Below are 14,555 nucleotides of genomic sequence, written 5' to 3'. Positions count from 1 at the left end.
CGCATCGTGGTGGGCATGTGCTAGACCGGGGGGAGGAGGTGGATGAGGCTTTCTTCGGACAACTAACAGAGGTTTCCAGATCACAGGCCCTGGTACTAATGGGGGACTTCAATCACCCTGACATCTGCTGGGAGAGCAATACAGCGGTGCACAGACAATCCAGCAAGTTTTTGGAGAGTGCTGAGGACAACTTCCTGGTGCAAGTGCTGGAGCAACCAACTAGGGGCCATGCTCCTCTTGACCTGCTGCTCACAAACAGGGAAGAATTAGTAGGGGAAGAAGAAGTGGGTGGCAACCTAGGCAGCAGTGACCATGAGACGGTTGAGTTCAGGATCCTCACAAAAGGAAAAAAGGAGAGTAGCAAAATACGGACCCTGGACTTCAGAAAAGCAGACTTAGACTCCCTTAGGGAACTGATGGGCAGGATCCCCTGGGAAGCTAATATGAGGGGACAAGGAGTCCAGGAGAGCTGGCTGTATTTTAAAGAAGCTTTATTGAGGGTGCAGGAACAAACCATCCTGAAGTGCAGAAAGAATAGCAAATATGGCAGGCGACTAGCTTGGCTTAGCAGTGAAATATTCAGTGACCTTAAACTCTAAAAGGAAGCTTACAAGAAATGGAAATTTGGACAGATGACCAGGGAGGAGTATAAAGATATTGCTTGAGCATGCCGGGGTGTAATCAGGGAGGCCAAGGCACAATTGGAGTTGCAGCTAGCAAGGGAGGAGGGATAGCTCAGCGGTTTGAGCATTGGTCTGCTAAACCCAGGGTTGTGAGCTCAATCCTTGAGGGGGCTATTTAAGGATCTGGGGCAAAAATTGGGGCTTGGTACTCCTTTGAGCAGAGGGTTGGACTAGATGACCTCCTGAGGTCCCTTCCAATCCTGATATTTTATGATTCTAAGGGATGTGAAGGGTTTCTACAGGTATGTTAGCAAGAAGAAGAAGGTCAGGGAAAGTGTGGGACCCTTACTGAATGGGGGAGGCAACATAGTGACAGATGATATGGAAAAAGCTAAAGTACTCAATGCTTTTTTTGCCTCTGTTTTCACAGACAAGGTCAGCTCCCAGACTGCTGCACTGGGCAACACAGTATGGGGAGGAGGTGAGCAACCCTCAGTGGTGAAAGAACAGGTTAAGCACTATTTAGAAAAGCTGGACGTGCACAAGTCCATGGGTCCAGATCTAGTGCACCCAAGAGTGCTGAGGGAATTGGCTGATGTGATTGCAGAGCCATTGGCCACTTTCCTTAAAAATTCATGGCGATCAGGGGCGGTCCCGGAAGAATGGAAAAAGGCAAATATAGTGCCCATATTTTAAAAAGGGAAGAAGAAGGAGAACCCGGGGAACTACAGACCGGTCAGCCACACTTCAGTCCCCGGCAAAATCATGGAGCAGGTCCTCAAGGAATCCATTTTGAAGCACTTGGAGGAGAGGAAGGTGATCAGGAACAGTCAACATGGATTCACCAAGGGCAAGTCATGCCTGAGCAACCTTATTGCCTTCTACGATGAGATAACTGGCTCTGTGGATATGGGGAAAGCTGTGGATGTGATATATCTTGACTTTAGCAAAGCTTTTGATGTGGTCTCCCACAGTATTCTTGCCAGCAAGTTAAAGAAGTATGGGCTGGATAAATGGACTATAAGGTGGATAGAAAGCTGGCTAGATTGTCAGGCTCAACGGGTAGTGATCAACGGCTCGATGTCTAGTTGGCAGCCGGTATCTAGTGGAGTGCCCCAGGGGTAGGTCCTAGGGCTGGTTTTGTTTAACATATTCATCAATGATCTGGATGATGGGATTAATTGCACCCTCAGCAAGTTCGCAGATGACACTAAGATGGGGGGAAAGGTAGATACGCTGGAGGGTAGGAATAGGGTCCAGAGTGACCTAGACAAATTGGAGGATTGGGCCAAAAGAAAATTGATGAGGTTCAACAAGGACAAGTTCAGAGTCCTGCACTTAGGAAGGAAGAATCCCATGCACCACTAGAGGCTGGCGACTGACTGCTAAGTAGTAGAAAGGACCTGCAGGAAAGGACCTGGGGATTACAGTGGACAAGAAGCTGGATATGAGTCAGCAGTTTGCCCTCGTTGCCAAGAAGGCCAATGGCATATTGGGTTGTATCAGTAGGAGCATTGCCAGCAGATTGAGGGAAGTGATTATTCCTCTCTATTCGGCATTGGTGCGGCCACACCTGGAGTATTGCACTACAGAAGGGATGTGGACAAACTGGAGAGAGTCCAGCGGAGGGCAACAAACATGATTAGGGGGCTGGGGCACATGATTTACGAGGAGAAGTGGAGGGAACTGGGGTTATTTAGTCTGCAGAAGAGAAGAGTTAGGGGGGATTTGATAGCAGCCTTCAACTACCTGAAGGGGGATTCCAAAGAGGATGGAGCTTAGTTGTTCTCAAGGGTTGCAGATGACAGAACAAGAAGCAATGGTCTCAAGTTGAAGTGGGGGAGGTCTAGGTTGGATATTAGGAAACACTATTTCACTAGGAAGGTGGTGAAGCACTGGAAGGGGTTACCTAGGGAGGTGGTGGAATCTCCATCCATAGAGGTTTTTGAGGCCTGGCTTGACAAAGCCGTGGCTGGGATGATTTAGTTGTTATTGGTCCTACTTTGAGCCGGGGATTGGACTAGATGACCTCCTGAGGTCTCTTCCAACCCTGATATTCTATGATTCTATGACATGAGTCTCACAATATTTGGTTTATTTCTTGAAGCCTGAGCTCCTGGAGTCATGTGGTTACATGCAACTCTCTCTCACACTTAGGACCAGATCTTCAGCTGATATAAATTAACGTTGCTCCAGTGAAGTAATTTTACATCAGCAGAGGATGTGGCCTATATCCATCAATACATCATGAACCAAAACTTGTAAGTCACATACTGGATTATTTTATCTGAAGACTGCCAGCTAGAGGTCTATTTCCCCAAACACATCTGCAAGTGAGTAACTTTACTCAGGTGAATAGTCCCACAGAAATCAATGGGACTATCCTAAGTGAATGAAATTACTCATGCAAAAGTGCTTGCAGAATCGGCCTGTACTGTGTCCAGAGTTCAGTGACATTACTGATTATTCATGAGCCCTGCACACTAAATATTATGACAAAGCAGAGATGTTTAGAATGATGCACTCTGCCTCATACTGAGAAAGTGGGACGATTGGCGAGTTATCTCAAGTGCCTATACACAAATGCAAGAAGCCTGGGAAACAAGCAGGGAGAACTGGAAGTGCTGACACAGTCAAGGAATTATGATGAGATTGGAATAACAGAGACTTGGTGGGATAACTCACATGACTGGAGCACTGTCATGGATGGATATAAACTGTTCAGGAAGGACAGGCAGGGCAGAAAAGGTGGGGGAGTTGCATTATATGTAAGGGAGCAGTATGACTGCTCAGAGCTCCGGTACGAAACTGCAGAAAAACATGAGTGTCTCTGGATTAAGTTTAGAAGTGTGAGCAGCAAGGGTGATGTCGTGGTGGGAGTCTGCTATAGACCACCGGACCAGGGGGGTGAGGCTTTCTTCCGGCAACTAACAGAAGTTAACAGATCACAGGCTCTGGTTTTCATGGGAGACTTCAATCACCCTGATATCTGCTGGGAGAGCAATACAGCGGTGCATAGACAATCCAGGAAGTTTTTTGGAAAGTGTAGGGGACAATTTCCTGGTGCAAGTGCTGGAGGAGCCAACTAGGGGCAGAGCTCTTCTTGACCTGCTGCTCACAAACCGGGAAGAATTAGTAGGGGAAGCTAAAGTGGATGGGAAGCTGGGAGACAGTGACCATGAGATAGTCAAGTTCAGGATCCTGATACAAGGAAGAAAGGAGAGCAGCAGAATACGGACCCTGGATTTCTGAAAAGCAGGCTTTGACTCCCTCAGGGAACTGATGGGCAGGATCCCCTGGGAGAATAACACAGTGGGGAAAGGAGTCCAGGAGAGCTGGCTGTATTTTAAAGAATCCTTATTGAGGTTGCAGGAACAAACCATCCTGATGGGTAGAAAGAATAGTAAATATAGCAGGTGACCAGCTTGGCTTAACAGTGAAATCCTTGCTGATCTTAAACACAAAAAATAAGTGGAAGATTGGACAAATGACCAGCGAGGAGTACAAAAATATTGTTCAGGCATGCAGGAATGAAATCAGGAAGACCAAATCACTCTTGGAGTTGCAGCTAGCAAGAGATGTTAAGAGTAACAAGAAGGGGGATTTCTTCAGGTATGTTGTCATAAATATAAAGGGAAGGGTAAACCCCTTTAAAATCCCTCCTGGCCAGAGGAAAAATCCCTCTCACCTGTAAAGGGTTAAGAAGCTAAAGGTAACCTCGGTGGCACCTGACCAAAGTGACCAATGAGGAGACAAGATACTTTCAAAAGCTGGGAGGAGGGAGAGAAACAAAGGGTCTGTGTCTGTCTGTATGCTGCTTTTGCCAGGGACAGAACAGGAATGGAGTCTTAGAACTTTTAGTAAGTAATCTAGCTAGGTATGTGTTAGATTATGATTTCTTTAAATGGCTGAGAAAAGAACTGTGCTGAATAGAATGACTATTCCTGTCTGTGTGTCTTTTTTGTACCTTAAGGTTTTGCCTAGAGGGATTCTCTATGTTTTGAATCTAATTACCCTGTAAGGTATCTGCCATCCTGATTTTACAGAGGTGATTCCTTTACTTCTATTAAAAGTCTTCTTGTAAGAAAACTGAATGCTTTTTCGTTGTTCTAAGATCCAAGGGTTTGGGTCTGTGGTCACCTATGCAAATTGGTGAGGATTTTTACCAAACCTTCCCCAGAAAGTGGGGTGCAAGGGTTGGGAGGATTTTGGGGGGAAAGATGTGTCCAAACTGGGTTTCCCAGTAAACCCAGATAAAGTTTGATGGTGGCAGTGGAAATCCAAAGGCAAAGGGTAAAATTAATTTGTACCTTGGGGAAGTTTTAACCTAAGCTGGTAAAAGTAAGCTTAGGAGGTTTTCATGCAGGTCCCTACATCTGTACCCTAGAGTTCAGAGTGGGGAAGGAACCTTGACATATGTTATCAACAAAGAAGAAAGTCAAGGAAAGTGTGGGCCCCTTACTAAATGAGGGAGGCAACCTAGTGACAGAGGATGTGGAAAAGCCTAATGTTTTTTGCCTCTGGGCAGCACAGCATGGGGAGGAGGTGACCAGCCCTCTGTGGAGAAAGAAGTGGTTTGGGACTATTTAGAAAAGCTGGACGAGCACAAGTCCATGGGACTGGATGCGCGGCATCCAAGGGTGCTAAAGGAGTCGGTGGATGTGATTGCAGAGCCATTGGCCATTATCTTTGAAAACTCATGGCGATTGGGGGAAGTCCTGGATGACTGGAAAAAGGCTAATATAGTGCCTATCTTTTAAAAAAGGGAAGAAGGAGGATCCAGGGAACTACAGGTCAGTCAGCCTCACCTCCATTACTGGAAAAATCATGGAGCAGGTCCTCAAGGAATCAATTCTGAAACACTTAGAGGAGAGGAAAGTGATCAGGAACAGTCAACATGGATTCACCAAGGGCAAGTTATGCCTGACTAGCCTAATTGCCTATGACGAGATAACTGGCTTTGTGGAAGAGGGGAAAGCAGTGGACGTGTTATTCCTTGACTTTAGCAAAGCTTTTGGTACAGTCTCCCACAGTATTCTTGCCAGCAAGGTAAAGAAGTATGGGCTGGATGAATGGACTATAAGGTGGATAGAAAGCTGGCTAGATTGTCAGGCTCAACGGCTAGTGATCAATGGCTCCATGTCTAGTTGGCAGCTGGTATCAAGAGGAGTGCCCCAAGGGTTGGTCCTGGGGTCGGTTTTGTTCAATATCTTCATGAATGATCTGGAGGATGGCATGGACTGCACCCTCAGCAAGTTTGCAGATGATACTAAACTGGGAGGAGTGGTAGATACCCTGGAGGGTAGGGATAGGATACAGAGGGCCCTAGACAAATTAGAGGATTGGGCCAAAAGAAATCTGATGCGGTTCAACAAGGACAAGTGCAGAGTCTTGCACTTAGGACGGAAGAATCCCATGCAACGCTACAGACTAGGGACCGAATGGCTTGGCAGCAGTTCTGCAGAAAAGGACCTGGGGATTACAGTGGATGAGAAGCTGGATATGAGTCAGCAGTGTGCCGTTGTTGCCAAGAAGGCCAATGGCATTTTGGGTTGTATAAGTAGGGGCATTGCCAGCAGATTGAGGGACGTGATCATTCCCCTCTATTCGACATTGATGAGGCCTCATCTGGAGTACTGTGTCCAGTTTTGGGCCCCACACTACAAGAAGGGTGTGGAAAAATTGGAAAGAGTCCAGCGAAGGGCAACAAAAATTATTAGTTTTCAGAGTAGCAGCCGTGTTAGTCTGTATTCGCAAAAAGAAAAGGAGTACTTGTGGCACCTTAGAGACTAACCAATTTATCTGAGCATAAGCTTTCGTGAGCTACAGCTCACTTCATCGGATGCCCAATGAAGCTGTAGCTCACGAAAGCTTATGCTCAAATAAATTGGTTAGTCTCTTAGGTGCCACAAGTACTCCTTTTCTTTTTAAAAATGATTAGGGAGCTGGAGCACATGATTTATGAGGAGAGGCTGAGGGAACTGGGATTGTTTAGTCTGCAGAAGAGAAGAATGAGGAGGGATTTGATAGCTGCTTTCAGCTACCTGAAAGGGGGTTCCAAAGAGGATGGATCTAGACTGTTCTTAGTGGTACCAGATGACAGAACAAGGAGTAATGGTCTCAAGTTGCAGCGGGGGAGGTTTAGGTTGGAAGTTAGGAAAAACTTTTTCACTAGGAGGGTGGTGAAACACTGGAATGGGTTACTTAGGGAGGTGGTGGAATCTCCATACTTAGAGGTTTTTAAGGCCCGGCTTGACAAAGCCCTGGCTGGGATGATTTAGTTGGGGATTGGTCCTGCTTTGAGCAGGGGGTTGGACTAGATGACCTCCTGAGGTCCCTTCCAAACCTAATATTCTATGAAAGTTTTCTTTTTCCTGGTTGGGAAAGATGCAAAGATTTTTTTAGGTCTGGAAAAAAACAGTCCTTTCCCTTGGTCACAAGCAGCCCTTAATTGTTGGATCAACAGCCCTGTGTCCTTTAAATATAAATTTTTTTAAAAAAATTTCCTTTTCTCCATTGCTCTGCACCTTGGACCATCTTTTATGCCCCTTTAAAGCAGGACTCATGCACAGAGAGCGAAGGGCTTTGATTTTTTAGTAAATGAAACGATACTCGTTATCCCTTTGGATAATAATGCTGTGTGAGTCATAGAGGAAGGAGTGAAGGAGAAAAAGATATGTGTTAGAGGTGTAGTCAGAACACCACACTGAACCCTGACTAATATTCCCCTGGATTATAATTCAGGCTAAGATTATGTCACAGAAGTCATGGATTCTATGACTTCCAGAGACCTCCGTGACATTTTCTGCTTCAGCCCTGGGTGGCAGGGGGGACCCTGTAGGTCTCAGCTACCATGCACGGCGGGGGGGACTCTGCTGCTCCCAGCTACCAGTCTCAGAGCTCTGAGCTGCCATGGGCAGTGGCTGCTGGGTCCCCCGCACAGCAGGGCTCTGGCTCTCAGCCCCCGTTAGCCCCATTTTGTCACAGTCATTTTTAGTAAAAGTCAGGGACAGGTCAGGGGCAATAAACAAATATTCACAGAAGCCCATGACCTGTCCCTGACTTTTACTAAAAATAACTGACAAAATCTTAACCTTAATTATAATCCTGTCTCTGACTCCCTCTGTGTCCTTGATCAAGTCACTTAACCTCTCTGCCTCAGTTTCTCAGCTCGCAGAACCGACCCAATCAACGATTTGAGGAGCTGCCACCATTAAAATAAACAACAGTACATCACAGATTGAGTTCAGTCTTTCCATAATGCACTAAGAAATATGCAAACTAGATTCCAGCTCACCACCATGAACTCAGAGTCCCCACAAAGAGCCGGAGGATTTGAACAGAAAAGCTGAGAGACCATAATAGGCTGGAGATTTACAGGTTATTAATTGTCTTAAGGAGAAAAAAAAATCTGATAGAAGTTCTGGGAACCTTTCAAGAAATTTCTAGCTGAGTTGCCTGATAGAAGGTGCTCTAAAAATTGCCCTTCGCATACCCAGCACAATCTGTAAGTCAGCTCAGTGTCTGTCACTTTCTAGGCAGAAGAATCTCTTATTCTCAGGACAGAAACAGAAGAAAATAGGTTTAGAGTAGCAGCTGTCTTAGTCTGTATCCGCAAAAAGAACAGGAGGACTTGTGGAACCTTAGAGATGCTCTAATAAATTTGTTAGTCTCTAAGGTGCCACAGGTATTCCTGTCCTTTTAGAAGAAAGTAGGACATTTCTGTTGTACTCTGGCTTATTCCTGGCAATAATAATGTAGCAATTTCCAATCTGCACTGAGAGTGGAAGAAAGCATATCCCAGCAGGTCTTTTTGGATACGAAAAGCTGCCACAAAGAGGCACTCAGCAACTACCACAGTGATAGGTTGGCTTATGGCCCCGATCCAGAGGCTAGAGAAAGGATCTTATTGACTTCCATGGGCTCTGGATCAGGGCATAACATTCCGATCATGGAAAGTGCTTCATTTTAAGCATGTGGATAGACCTGCTGACTTCAGTGGGACTAGTCCTGTGTTTAAAGTTTAGCATGTGCTCGAGGTTATTCATGGGTCCAAAAAACTAGAGTGAACGATTATCCCGGGAAATACCTCGTTCCAGTGGGATGAGACGGAGGTGCAGTAACACAACCCTTTTCCTGGTCTACCAGCTCCCCTTTCAGAGTTGCATTCTGAAATCGAATCTCATCTGGAAGCCAGAACGGCTGCACATTACAATGTGGTCTGGGATTCTGTCTTCCCCAAGGGCAGTTTGCAAGGCTTTCAGCTCCCCTGGGCTCAGTTCCCCATTGCCGTGTGGCTCATGCAGTCATCAGCCCCCGTGGAACGTGGGTTGAACATGCTACTGGATCAGAAGGGCAGTGCTCTGCACTCACTTAGCACTGGTGTGAATGGCAACACAAGTAGCAGGGTAATGGGGGATCGGGCCCCACCAGTTGCTGGTCCCTACATTAACCACATGTCAAAGGAAAGCCCTGGAAATGGTCTGATCCATCTCTTTGACTCTTATGTCTGCTCTCTGTTATAGGGGCCTGATCAGGGCACAGGCACTGTAGGCTCATGCTAGGGCTCTGGTTCCTGGGTCACATGATTGCATCAGAATTCCAGATTTCATGGAAAAAAGAAGCTTCTAGCCTACTTTTTGTGAGGAAAACCTCAGACATGTGACTGGAGTGTAACCAATATGGTGATGCCTGCCTGAGTCTGCAGACTGCCTGAAACAACAGCTCTGAGAGAGGGAACTTCCCCAGTTCATTTCAATGGGATGGGCAGGCCAAGACCACTGCTCTGGTAGGGGTCTACCCACACACCACAGCCAAGGGCCATATTTGTGGTAGTGAAGTGAAGTGCGGGAGGCCCGGTGCATGCCAATAAAGCAAATACACCCCAGCCGTTGTGGTATGTAGAGGGGTCCCTGTGTTGTTATTGCTCCCAGCCTGCCCAAAGAGGAGTACTGGCCCACACCAGCCTGCAGATGGCTCTGGTGTGGGCGCCCCCTGTCCCTACCACTCCAAGTGGGGCTGGGATCATGGCATGAGAGTGGGGCCCCATTGCAGTGTGTTGAGGGCGCCAGGTTGCCTTAATCCAGCCCTGATCCCCTTCTCCCTCTGGCTTGCTTGTTGACTATAGCAATGGATGCTGGTCCAGATGCCCCCAGTGCTTGGCCTACTTTGCTTCTTGCAGAGATCTCTCAAGATTCTGATCCAGACCCGGTAGTGAGCATGCATTGTAGAACCAAATCTACCCCTGCTGACCAGGGATGAACTGGGCTTCCACGTTAGGCTAAGGTCCCCAGTCTGTTGTCATTCAGAGATCTTTTCTGACTCCAGCTTCTGGGCTGTTGGGCGACTGATCACGTAAGGGGTGGAACCACTGTCTATCTAGGAACCTATATGAATGTTGTAGTTGAATCTCTGTCCCTTTAAGTGACCCTTGTGTTGCTACCCCTCTCAAGGATCCGTCAGTGTGTTGGTGTTCCTGTTATGACACACAGTGGGGACCCAGGAAGTGGGTTCATTCCTTTTAGGAGAGGAAGTGAGTACACAGCAGATACAGGATTATGAAATTACGCTCATCGGCTTTTCTTTGCAATTGTACAATTCCTGCGGACACAGCCCGTGAGTGGAATGAGTTTGATCAGCCCAAGTGGTGCAAGCCAAGCACGCACATAAAGGCTGCCAGCCATGGTGTCACTCCAAGGTCTCCCGGGGCCATTAGGGTGACCAGACATCCCGATATTAATGGGACCATCCCGATATTCGAGGCTTTGTCTTATAGACCCAACGATTACTCTCCCCCCATGGAAAAAAGTGTCCTGATTTTTCACACTTGTTGTCTGGCCACCCTTGGAGCAATTCTCTGTCCTCCTCTCTCCAGCATGGCCAGCTGCTTTTCTTCCCAAACCCAGCATATGGTTCTGCTCCAAACTCCTGCTCTGCATATGAAGCCACATCCCAGTGGTATCAAAGAGCACACAGCTGCAGGAGCTGTGCTGAGCTAGCTGGGGTGGTGCCCTGGATCAGTTGAGTCGCCATGCCTTGGGACACTTGGCCTCCTACCCCTGGGTAATGATGCCAGACTCGATAATGGTGCCAGATTCATCTGCTTCTCCCATAACGCTCTGGGTGCCTTCTTCCAGGCTGCACCTAATGCATCTGGCTCACTCACTGATCTGATCCGTAAAGTCATTTATATCGCCTCCTTCAAATCCCACCTGCGCCAGCATTCTTAGAAGAATCAGCCAATTCATGATGGCTAGGGAGAGGGTAGATGGGGTTAACTGGCACCTACTTTATCTACTTATAATGCTATGTCGGGCTTAGACTACAAATACATCTATATATATAAGTGCACACGTCTGATTGTATCCCACTTCCCCCTACCCTGCATATGTCGCCTGATTTCTTAGATTGTAAACTCCCCCAAGGTAGGTTCAATATAGTCATACAGCAGCTAGCCCAAGGAGGTCCCAATGCTAACTGAGGTCTCTGGGTGCTAACATAATCAGAGATGAGATCCTGGTTTTCTGTGGGACAGCAGCTAACATCCAGGTGTTGAACAACTTGGGATTTGGCTAGTTTCCAAGGTGGCCACTGGGGAAGAGAGAGGGTTTCTGGGTTCTGCTAAGCAGGACGGAGCAGGATCTCTTGGGAAAAGTCCATAGGGTCCCCTCACAGCCGTTAAATCTTTTTCAGAGTCACTGCTTTCCAAGATACCAGCCCCCATTTTGTAGGCATGGCCTGCTTTCCTTGTTGTTCCTTCTGCCTCCACCTGTTGATGTTCATCGTCAACTTAGACTATAAGGACGGGGGAAGGGCACAAAGCCAACTGTTGTTTCTCTGTGTGTCCAGCAGCTCTGGGGCTCTGATCCCTGTAGAATGATACTCACAGCACGAACAGCCCTTTCAGTCCCTAAACTCCTGCCAAACAATAAGTCCAGGCTCACGCGAAGCACAGTTTTGACCCCCAAAAGGAAGTGGCAGAGTCTCTCTGAAGGCCACTAGGGTCTGTGCTGTCGTTACGCGGAAGGCAGTCAGAGACTACTGTGATGGGCAGCAGTATAACACCTTAAGATAGAAAGGTAGGTGCTACTGCAATAAATCAATAATAAATATTAACATTTCTCGGAACTCTTTCACTGTCGGGGAGACCAGAATAAAGGGGATCTGAATCTGAACCAAATCTGATTTAGCAAAACCCAGCTGAGATGTAGCAACACCAAAACTTGCCCCAGACCCAGCACCCACCCATATTATTTTTGGTACCCATCTCCGCTGATGACCATCATACCCTGAAGGGCACAGAGCACACTGTGTTTTTGAACCATCATTTATTCATACCAATCCCTGAAGGCTCCATGGAGACTTGTTCCTCTGGCAACACCCACCAAGTGTGTCAAGAACAACCATCATGGTTTATATTAAAATAGACAAAGCTGTAAGCCCCCGAGAGCAAATGGAGGAACCACAGTAACCCCCCTCCCGATCCCCTCCCTATTGTTTGTTGCTCCTGATTCACTATGTCATATTAGAGATCAAGATAGTAAACGGAATGGCGCAGGGAACATGTGTTTGTGCCACACCTGGAACCATGACTGGGGCTCCTGGACATTACCACAGTACAAATAAATAATAAATAATGATAACAGAAAATAGTAAACAATGGCCAGCATAAAGTTAGGCTCTTAACTCCTCCGTATGGCACCTAAGTGAAGTGGCCTGCTACTGAAAAGTGCTGAAGACCTGCAAATCCCATTGACGTGTATGGGGTTTGTGAGTGTCCAGTGCCTCTGAAGACCAGATCACTTGTATTTAGGTACCTACACTCAGCTTCAGGGCCCTAACATTAGGCACCAAGGGTTGAAAAGTTTGGCCAATCACAACAGATGGACATTCTCCTCTCCTCAACCTTCCTGCCAAGCAGCAGCTGTTGTCTTAAACCGGTCATAACTTGATCAGCCTGGCAATGAAATCCCCACATTTGACCCACTAGTGAGGGGAGCTATGTTTTAATTCCTAGTTACCCTCTGGCTGGTGAGCGTTTGGCCTCCAGGATGAGAAGAACAGAGAAACCCCAGAACTCAGCAGAGTGTTGTGGGTTTTTTAAGTACATAAAAGCTTCCCATTAGATCCAATGGGCAGTGGTGGGATCCTTGCCACATTTATTCTCTCACTGAAACAACATAGCAACCCCAGCGGGACTTTTGCTTTGAGAGGCTTGTTGCTAGCAAGGCATTTCTGAGGCCTTCTCTAAACACAAATGCTGCATCTGTCTAGCATCCGCCAGCCCAGTCACACTGCTGTGACTAGACCGATGGTGTGTGTTCCCACTGCCCCAGTCACATCAATGAAGGGGACACGTGTCCACCAGCGCGCTGTACTGTGTTGCAAGGTGGGTGAGCATCCAGGGTACATTTCACTGTGTCCAGGCTCACAGCATTCTGGGTAGTTTTCAGGAGATATTTCCTGGAGGCCAGAGGAAGTGAGGGGCCATTTAAATGTTTTAATGCACAGTTCTATTTTTCTGCAAAGGGGACGCAGGCAGCGCTCCTGGGAATGTCAGAGAAAGAGACCCAGGGAAGCCCCAAAGCAGCTGTAACACCCAGAGAGTAGAGTCACATGGGGAACGGTCTGGCCGTGTTTGACTCAGAGCTGGGAGAGGGCGCTTTACTCCTAACAGGCTGCAGCCTCATGTCACTCAAACCGTGCAACCCTGCAGGATCTTCAGGGTGATCCCACAGGGGAAATAAACACTAAGAACCCTGATGGTGAATTACTCTCACTTTCAAAGAATAACCCCTCCCCCCCACTCATCGCAGTGTTTTCACTGCCTCCCACCAGAGAACACCCTGGCAAAGGACTTCAGGAGCCGAATGCCCTGGTTGCCAAAAAGGCCAATGGCATTTTGGGATGTATAAGTAGGGGCATTGCCAGCAGATCGAGGGACGTGATCGTTCCCCTCTATTTGACATTGGTAAGGCCTCATCTGGAGTACTGTGTCCAGTTTTGGGCCCCACACTACAAGAAGGATGTGGAAAAATTGGAAAGAGTCCAGCAGAGGGCAACAAAAATGATTAGGGGACTGGAGCACATGACTTATGAGGAGAGGCTGAGGGAACTGGGATTGTTTAGCCTGCGGAAGAGAAGAATGAGGGGGGATTTGATAGCTGCTTTCAACTACCTGAAAGGGGGTTCCAAAGAGGATGGATCTAGACTGTTCTCAGTGGTAGCTGATGACAGAACGAGGAGTAATAGTCTCAAGTTGCAGTGGGGGAGGTTTAGGTTGGATATTAGGAAAAACTTTTTCACTAGGAGGGTGGTGAAGCACTGGAATGCGTTACCTAGGGAGGTGGTGGAATCTCCTTCCTTAGATATTTTTAAGGTCAGGCTTGACAAAGCCCTGGCTGGGATGATTTAGTTGGGGATTGGTCCTGCCTTGAGCAGGGGGTGGGACTAGATGACCTCCTGAGGTCCCTTCCAACCCGGATATTCTCTGATGATTCTATGCCAGCTGTGGGGAGGGGACCACACAGCCACACATGTGGGCGAGACTGTCTGGAGAGGGGAGGTGACCAGCATGGTGGGGGAAAGCCCCACCCTTAATCAGGCTCTGGGGGTCAGGCTCCCCTGTTGAGCCCAGTCTGCATTTTAAAGCTCCCTGCCCTGGCTGGAAACGCAAGGATGCCACGGAGGTGCCCTGGGCCACCCGTTTGGGAGAGGCTAGTGCCACCATCTGTGCTAGCCCTCTAGCCTTGTGCGCAGGGGAGGGTTAAGGCTGCCAGGGTCTGGCCCCTGCCTAGGTGTGAAGGGATGGGGAGGGGAGATGCTTGCCCCCTTCTCTTGCCCCTCATGCAAACATGCAGGGCCAGGCACAATCTGGACTATAGCCCAAGAACTTCCCATAATAGTCCGTGCCCCCTTAGAGACTTTATAGGT

The sequence above is a fragment of the Lepidochelys olivacea genome (genome assembly GCF_965140295.1).
Source record: "Lepidochelys olivacea isolate rLepOli2 genome assembly, chromosome: 2".
NCBI lineage: Eukaryota > Metazoa > Chordata > Testudines > Cheloniidae > Lepidochelys > Lepidochelys olivacea.
The sequence above is the reverse complement of the archived record's forward strand: the minus strand, read 5'-3'. Positions refer to the sequence as shown.